An 8,600-nucleotide genomic window follows, 5' to 3' on the forward strand; every position below is an offset into this window, starting at 1 on the left:
CCAGATCCCTGGTGCTGTGAAAATGCAGTGCTAACCACCGTGTCGCCCGTTGTTATGGGGGCATTCATTGAATTCAGTGCATATTGAAGCTACTTTGCATGAATGTACTTGGAAGATATAAGCTACTTGGCCCAGTTGGTCACTCCCAGTGCTTGTGTTCCAACGGACTGTCTCCCATCCCTCTGTCTAACCCAATCAGCAAAAGATTGCATCCCTTGTAGACCGCTTATGTATTTTTACTGGGGTCACTAGCAGGCTTACATTAACACTAGAATGAGGCTACTGTGAAAATCCCCTAATTGCCACATTTCAATGCCTGGTCGGGTACACTGAGGGAGAATTTAGCACGGCCAATTCACCGAACCAGCATGTCTTTCGTACTATGGGAGGAAACCCACGCAGACACGGGGAGAATGTGCAAACTCCGCATAGACAGTGACCCAAGATGGGAATCAAACTCGAGTCCTTGGTGCAGTGAGGCAGCAGTGTGCTAACCAGTGTGCCACCCACAAGTCTATCAGCAGTGCTCTCTTGCATTCTTCTTCCATCATGTACTTCCTCTTAAACCCAGCTCTGTTAACACTACTTCTCTTTGTTTATAACCGTATGGAACACAATTAAAACACCTCAACCAATCGTTCTACAATTGAAACTAAAAAAGGGAGGAAGGAAGTTGTAAAGTCATAAAGAATGTAACACTACATTCTGCACCCTCTCATTTCCTTCTCCCTTATGCATTCTATGAACAGTATGCTTTGTATAGCATGCAAGAAACAATACTGTTTACCATATCCCAATACATGTGACAATAAGTCAAATCATTTGCCCAATTTGCCAGTTGCTGAACACATTCCAAGCTTCTACTTCTAATTTACAGCCCTAATTCATTTTTAACAAAACCACATTGCCTGCTGTTCTGAGATTTACAAAAAGAAATTAAAATTTGACGGTATCGTGCCTAATTAGGTTGAAGATTCACCCAGTGAAAGAAGACTTTCTCTATCCTCGTGTCTCTCCAAGTTGCTGATGTTGGCAGGAACCCGTGACTTTGAAATGCTTGGATTCCTGACCATGCAGTTTCACCGGCGACAGCCACTGAGAAAGGGCACTCTTTCTTTCTCTCTCTCTCTCTGCCACTTTTCACCCAGAGCTCTCGTACCTCCTCCTCCCCGCTCCGTGACCAGTTCAACATTACTGCACAGCGGGCTCTGTCAGAAGCTAACAGCTTCCTTCCTGAGCACTCAACTTGTCAAAAAAAAAATCCAGACAAAAAACACACAGAAGAAAAAAAATCCCTGGCAATCTGAGAGTTTGTAAAGTGAATAAAATGCCTGTATTTTGCAATGTGTGGAGTTAATCCCTTTGGTGCATAAAACATTCTCAGAACGATATCCATCGCATCTCAGGCAATAAGATGCTCATGGATACAGTTAATTACTATTGTAATTAATTGTCACAGCATGGAAACAGGCCCTCCATCCCAACCAGAGCATGGTGCCCTCCCAGCTAGTTCCACGCCGTGTCCGTGTGGGTTTCCCAGGGGGCTCCGGTTTCCTCCCACAGTTCAAAGATGTGCATGTTAGGTTGATTGGCCATGCTAAGTTTAGTGTCAGGGAGATTAGCAGGGTAAATATGTGGGGATAGGTGCAGACTCAATGGGCCAAATGGCCTCCTGCTGCAGTGTAGGCATTCGATGACCCCTCCAATCTTTTCCCACCCGTATTTTTCCCCGTGTCTGCACGGGTTTCCTCCCACACCCTGAAAGACGCGCAGGTTAGTTGCACTGCCCATGCTAAATTCTCCCTCAGTGTACCCGAACAGGCGCCAGAGCGTGGTGACTAGAGGATTTTCCCAGTAACTTCACTGCAGTGTTAATGTAAGCCGACTTGTGACACTAATAGAATAAACTTTCAACTTATCCAAATGCTTTTTAAATGTTGCTATTGAACCTGTGTCAAATTCTCACCACTCCAGTTAAAATGAGAGACTTTTGTGTGCCAAATTCAGGTAAACAATGCATTCTAAATTAATGACAAGCTCTTTCTCTCTCTATATATACTAAGACAAGCTTAAAACCTCAGTTAGAGTAACCCATACAAGCTCACAATCATTTCCTACAATGTGCACACAATCCTAGCTAGTCGTGGTCCCATGGTTTTAGCGAATACAATGACCAACAATGCATGCTGAAGGCTGCACAGGCGAAGCAGACACAGAGAGAGAGAGACTCACCGCCCAAGATTAGTATCCAGAAAGTAGTGTGTGCGCGCTCCGGATGGATCCTCTGCATTGGGAAAGTTCACCGTCTTATCCTCTGTCCTTCGATCTGGCCGCTGGGCATGTGAGGAGGTGGTGGAAAGGTGGGGAAAAGGGAGTTTCCTGAAATCCTACCCAGCCAGAAAGGAAATCGCCAAGAGTGGGTGGGAAATAATTAAAAAAAAGGAATTAATAAAACGATGCTTTCGGTTGCTCCTTGGAGCTGTGCCTTCTCCGGGTTTAACAAGCACAAAGGAAATGACAGGCGGCAAAAAACTTTGACACGCAGAAGGGAGCAGTTTGCATTCTTTTCTGCTTTTTATTCCCGATCCTTTGTTTGTTTGTTTGTTTGCTTGTAGATTTCAGTGCTGTAAGCAGAGGTGAAACTGACCTCCTTCCCACTCCCCCCAGTCTGTGTGCTGGAGGAAAGCTGTGTCTCTCTTGAGGCTTTTTAACTCTTCCCCTCCCTGCCGTTACAGCTAGCTAGCTAGCTAGCTAGCTAACTATCCATCTCTCCCTCTCTCTCTCTCACTGAAGCTTTGCTCCTTCTCGTTCGTGAGAGGAGCCGGCTGAAAATAAAGGGAAGAATACAGAGGGCGGAGAGGAGGAGGTGGGGGGAGAATGGACATTAGAAAGTTAAAAAAAAATGCAACCTGAAGTGGTTCTTTCACATTTCAGGCGACTCACTGCCTCCTTTAGGGGAGTATCAGTAACTGCTAACACACACTTACACAGGAGCAGGATGTAAGCACACAACGGGCAGCAATTAATGGTCCCCTCCAATTCTGTCCTCAACTAAACAAAAAAAAACCCCACTAAATTCCCAGTGGGATTGTTCTTCCCTGGAAAGACAGAGGCTGAGGGGCGACCTGATAGACGTTTATAAAATTATGAGTGGTACAGATAGGGTGAACAGTTGCGAGCTTTTTCCCAGGGCAGAAATGGTAATCACAAGGGGGCACAAGTTCAAAGTAAGGGAGGGAAAGGTTCAGTGGAGATGTGCAGGGGAAGTTTTTTTTACACAAAGGGTGGTGGGGGGCTGGAATGCACTGCCAAGTGAGGTGGTTGAGGCAGCCACGTTTGCCACATTTAAGACTTATCTGGATAGGCACACAAACAGACGGGGAATAGAGGGATACAGGTGGTTGGTTTAAATAGGTAAGTGTGATCGGCGTAGGCTTGGAGGGCCAAAGGACCTGTGTCTGTGTTGTACTGTTCTTTGCTCTTTGTAAACGTACAAATTCATCCTTCACTACCTTACGTTGCAGTTGTCAGGTCGGTAATGTGCAAATCTTCTCTGATGGCGTTAACAGTTGAGCATCTAGCTATTTTTTTTAAATATTATGTTTGTGCGGGTTAGGTTGATTGGCCATGCTAAGAAATTGCCCCTTAGTGTCCAGGGATGTGTAAGTTGGAGGGATTAGTAGGTATTATATGTAGGGATATGGGGGTAGGGCTCGGGTGGGATTGTGTTCGGTGCAGACTCGATGGGCCGAAGGGCCTCTTTCTGCACTGTAGGGTTCTAGGATTCTATGGTGATTCTATATTTGATTAGGTGTATTGGCCGTGCTAAATTCTCCCTCAGTGTGCCCAAACAAGTACCAGAGTGTGGCAACTAGGAGATTTTCACAGTAACTTCATTGCAGTGTTAATGTAAGCCTACTTGTGACTTAAATAAATAAACCATATATAATACAAGAACCCCGCCAACTTGTTTTCAGTGCAACTTAGCACCTTGGCTAAGTGTTGAGCTCGGAGGAAAGATCATTGTGCTGGAACATTAGACGGAATTTAAAGCATCCCCCAGGGACTGTGCTGAGAAATGGCCGGGAGTGGGGTCTGTATTAATTGGGTGGCACGGTGGCACAGTGGTTAGCACTGCTGCCTCACAGAGCCAGGGGCTCAGGTTCACTTCTGGTCTTCGAGTCACTGTCTGTGTGGAGTTTGCACGTTCTCCCAGTGTCTGCGTGGGTTTCCTCCTGGTGCTCCGGTTTCCTCCCACACTCCAAAGATGTGCAGGGTTAGGTGGATCGGCCATGCTAAATTGCCCCTTAGTGTCGGGGGACTAGCTAGGGTAAATGCATGCAGTTATGAGGATAGGGCCTGTGTGGGATAGTGATCAGTGCAGATTCATTGGGGCAAATCGCCTTCTTCTGCACTGTAGGGATTCTATGAGAGGGTGCAGAATATAGTGTTACAGTCATAGCTAGGGTGTAGAGAAAGATCAGCTTAATATAAGGTATGTCCATTAGCATTATTAGAGAGAGTACAGTTTTAAAAGCATAGTAAAAGATAAAATTAGAGGCACGCTGGGCACAGCTCGCAAAAAGTCGCCATATTCTGGTACCATCTTAGTTGCCTTTTTAGACACTCACTTTTTGGGGAGAACGTGTAGACTCCACACAGACAGTGACCCAAGCCAGGAATGGAACCCAGGTCCCTGGTGCTGTGAGACAGCAGTGCTAACTGCCCCTTCCTTCTTCCCCATTTACTCCACACACAGTATGTTTTGCCTGTATAGCGTGCAAGAAACAATACTTTTCACTGTATCCCAATACAGGTGACAATAATAAATCAAATCAAATCAAAGCAATAAATTCTGGCCAGCGACACCCATGTTCCACGATTGAATATAACAAAACACAGCTGTGGGGTTTTTGGGGCAAGGGTTTGTGACCAATATAACAAGTGAGGCACCTATTTGTTACAGTTGCTAAGTCAAAGTGATGGGGACCAATGCCCTCAGGCAGGGCATCAGAATGTTGAAAGCAGCTTGTACCAATAGCCAGTCTCAGCTTATCACAGTCTGAAGACTGTCATCAGAATGGACAATGACTGCCTGCCCCCCTGTCTCAGTGCACAATAGCTAGATTAATAACATAGATTCCAGAAAATAAGTTTTATTCAAAGATACTATCATTGAAGCCTCAAGCTTTTCAAAGCCAGTTTCACAGCAGATAGGTCACAGAAGAAGTTCAATGCGGAGAAGTGATGCATTTTGGCAGGAAGAACATGGAGAGACGGTACAAAATAAGGGGTAATACTCTAAAAGGAGTGCAAGAGCAGAGACCACCCCCCCCCCCCCAACCCCGGGTATATCTGTTCAAAGATCATTAAAGGTGACAGGATAGGTGGGGAGCAGTTAATAAAGCATACAGTATCCTGGGCTTTATTAATAGGGGCACAGAGTACGGGAACAAGGGGGTTATGCTGAGTTAGTTAGACCCTCAGCTGGAATACTGCATACAGTACTGAGCACCACACTGTAGGAAGGGTATGAATGCATTGGAGAGAGCGCAGAAGAGGTCTACAAGAATGATTCTAGGCATGAGAAATTTCAGTTAGGAACATCGGAATTAAGAGCAGAAGTCGGTAAATTCAGCCCTTCGAGCCTGCTTCACCATTCAATCAAATCTCTCCCTGGTCTCACGTCCACCTCCCTACCCGTTCCCCATATCCCTCTTTCCCTTTTTCTATTAGAAATATATCTATCTCCCTCTGGAAACCATTCAATGATTCAGAATCCACTGTGCTATGGGGCAGCGAGTTCCACAAATTCACCACCCTCTGTGAGAAGTAGTTCCTCTTCATCTCAGTTTTAAATCTATCGCCCCTCAACCTATACCTGTGACCTCTTGTTCGAGATTGCCCCACAAGGGGAAACATTTGGTCTACATTTACTTTATCAATCCCTTTTATTATTTTCTATCCCTCGATCAGGTCCCCTCTCATTCTTCTGAACTCCAACGTGTATAAACTCAAACTGTTTAATTTCTTTTCACACATCAATCCTCTCGTCTCCAGAATCAGTCTAGTGAACTTCCTCTGAACTGCCTCCAATGATATCACATCCTTCCTCAAATAGGGAGACCAAAACTGGTCACAAAATTCCAGATGTGAAGATAGATTGGAAAGGTTGGGACAGCTCTCCTTGGAGAGAAGGATGCTAAGAGGAGGTTTGATAGGGGGTGCTGCACAGAGTAGAGAGGGAGAAACTGTTCCCCCTCTTAAAAGGATTAAGAACAAGAGGGCCAAGATTTGAGGTGATTTACAAAAGAAGCAAATGTGATGTCAGAAAGAAACTTCCTCACACAGCAAGCGGTTGGAATGCACTGTCTGGAAGTGTGGTGGAGGTGGGTTCAATCAAAGCATTCAAAAGGGCATTGGAAGATTATTTGAATAGAAACAATGTGCAGGGGTTCGGGGGAAAAAGGGTACAGGGGAATGGCATTAAATCATGACACTCGGTTGGAGAGCTGGTGCAAACGTAATGGGCCAAATGGCCTCCTCTGAATGGACAATTCTACGAAATTGTGTCTGTGATGGTGATAAGAACATAAGGAATAGAAGCAGGAGTAGGCCATCTAGCCCTTCGAGCCTACCCTGCCATTCAACAAGATCATGGCTGATCTGAAGTGGATCAGTTCCACTTTCCCGCTTTCTCCCCATAACCCTTAATTCCCTTGTTTATCGGAAATCTATCTACCCGTGACTTAAATATATTCAGTGAGGTAGCCTCCACCACTTCAACAGGCAGAGAATTCCAGAGACTCACCACCCTTTGAGTGAAGAAGTTCCTCCTGAACTCCAATCTAAACTGTCCGCCCGCCCCCCCCCCTTATTTTGAGGCTGTGCCCTCTAGTTCTGCTATCCTTTCTAAGCGGGAAGAATCTCTCTACCTCTACCCTATCTATCCCCTTCATTATCTTATATGTCTCTAAAAGATTCAAGATGCACACTATAAAATGCTTCATGGCCTTGTATCTAAGCTGCTGTTTCTGACCATCCTAAATTGCTGCTTTGAATCAAAATGCCTGATAATGGGTGGGATTTTCCCATCCCGCCCACCACGGGAATCATAGCAGGCAGGACAGAAAGTTCAGCGGACCACTCCAAGACCTTGGACGGGGAATTTCCAGTCTTGGGGCTAGAAATTCCCGCCCGATATTCCTTCAGACGGAAAACATCCACGTTAGTTTGCACCACATTTCAGGAAAACTTGTGCAATTAATTATTGAAGTGTAGATGGAGTCAATGGGTGGGAGGCTGGTTTGCGTGATGGACTGGACTACATTCACAACCCTCTGTAGGTTTTTGCAGTCTTGGTCAGAGCCCGAGCATTACATTCGGAAAAAGATGCTTTCTATGGTGCATCTGTAAAGTTGGTGAGAATTATAGCGGACGTTTCGAATTTCCTTAGCTTTATCTGAGGAAGGATGTCCTTGCTTTAGAGGGAGTGCAGTGGAGGTTTATCAGGCTGATTCCTGTGAAGGCAGGTCTGTCACGCGAGGAGACATTAGATTGCTTAGGATTGTATTCACTGGATTTGGAAGAGTGAGAGGGGATCTCACAGAAACTTGTAACATTCTAACAGGGTGAATTCAGAAAAAGTGTTCACGGGGATTTCACAGTAACTTCATTGCGGTGTTAATGTAAGCCTTACTTGCGAGACTAATAAATAACGTCTGATGGTGGGGGGGCTCAGAACTGGGGTTATAGTTTGAGGACAAAGGGTAAACCTTTTAGAACTGAGGTGAGGAGAAATTTCGTCACCCAGAGGGTGGCGAATGTGTGGAATTCACTGCCACAGAAAGTAGTTGAGGCCAAAACGTTGTCGGATTTCAAGAAAAAGATAGGTATAGCTCTTGGGGTTGAAGGGAGAAAGGGTTATGGGAGAAAGGGGGGGATCAGAATGTTAAATCTGATGATCAGCCATGATCGTAATGAGTGTTGGAGCAGGCTAGAAGGGCTAAAACACAGAATTATGGAATCACAAAATACTACAGTACTATGGAGGCCCTTCAGCCCATCAAATCTGCACCAGTGCATAAAAGGGCCTGAGCTGCCCACCTAATTCCACTTGCCAGCATTTGGCCCATAGTCTTTGAATGTTATGGTGTGTGCCAAGTGCTCATCCAGGTACTTTTTAAAGGATGTGAGGGCATCCCGCCTCCACCACCCTCCCAGGCAGCGCATTCCAGACTGTCACCACCCTCTGGGTAAAAACGTTTTCCCTCAAGTCCCCCCTAAACCTCCCGTGGCCTCCCCCTGCTTCTAGTTTCTATATTTTTGATGAAGCTCTCTTGGTGTGGGCTGAAATTTAGCCACTGCCAATCTATCAGCTGTACTTCAGTCTCAGCTGCTTGTTAGTGGGCAAGTTTCAAGAGGTAGTTTAGCCTCAATCTTTGCAATACCAGATTGTCCTGTGGCTGGCCATTTCTCTGGGAAGGAGCAATTCCGAAAACAAAGAATAGACTTGCATTTTTATACTGCTCTCCACAACCATCAGATCTTTCAAAGCACTCTCCAGACAACAGGTATAAATAATGAAGTATGGCAGCCAG

General features: G+C 45.5%; 1 protein-coding gene across 1 annotated transcript in view; it reads right to left on the reverse strand.

The window, feature by feature from the left end:
• LOC145355081 (cytoplasmic phosphatidylinositol transfer protein 1-like) overlaps window positions 1–2,797 on the reverse strand; it is a 209,155-nt gene extending 206,358 nt beyond the window's left edge. The window contains exon 1 of the mRNA XM_080206926.1: window positions 2,233–2,797. The gene's annotated coding sequence lies outside the window, so the exon portion shown is untranslated. The remainder of the gene's footprint in view (window positions 1–2,232) is intronic.
• Window positions 2,798–8,600: the final 5,803 nt, after the last annotated feature.

The sequence above is a fragment of the Carcharhinus amblyrhynchos genome, chromosome 18 (genome assembly GCF_965287045.1).
Source record: "Carcharhinus amblyrhynchos chromosome 18, sCarAmb.v2.hapA, whole genome shotgun sequence".
NCBI lineage: Eukaryota > Metazoa > Chordata > Chondrichthyes > Carcharhiniformes > Carcharhinidae > Carcharhinus > Carcharhinus amblyrhynchos.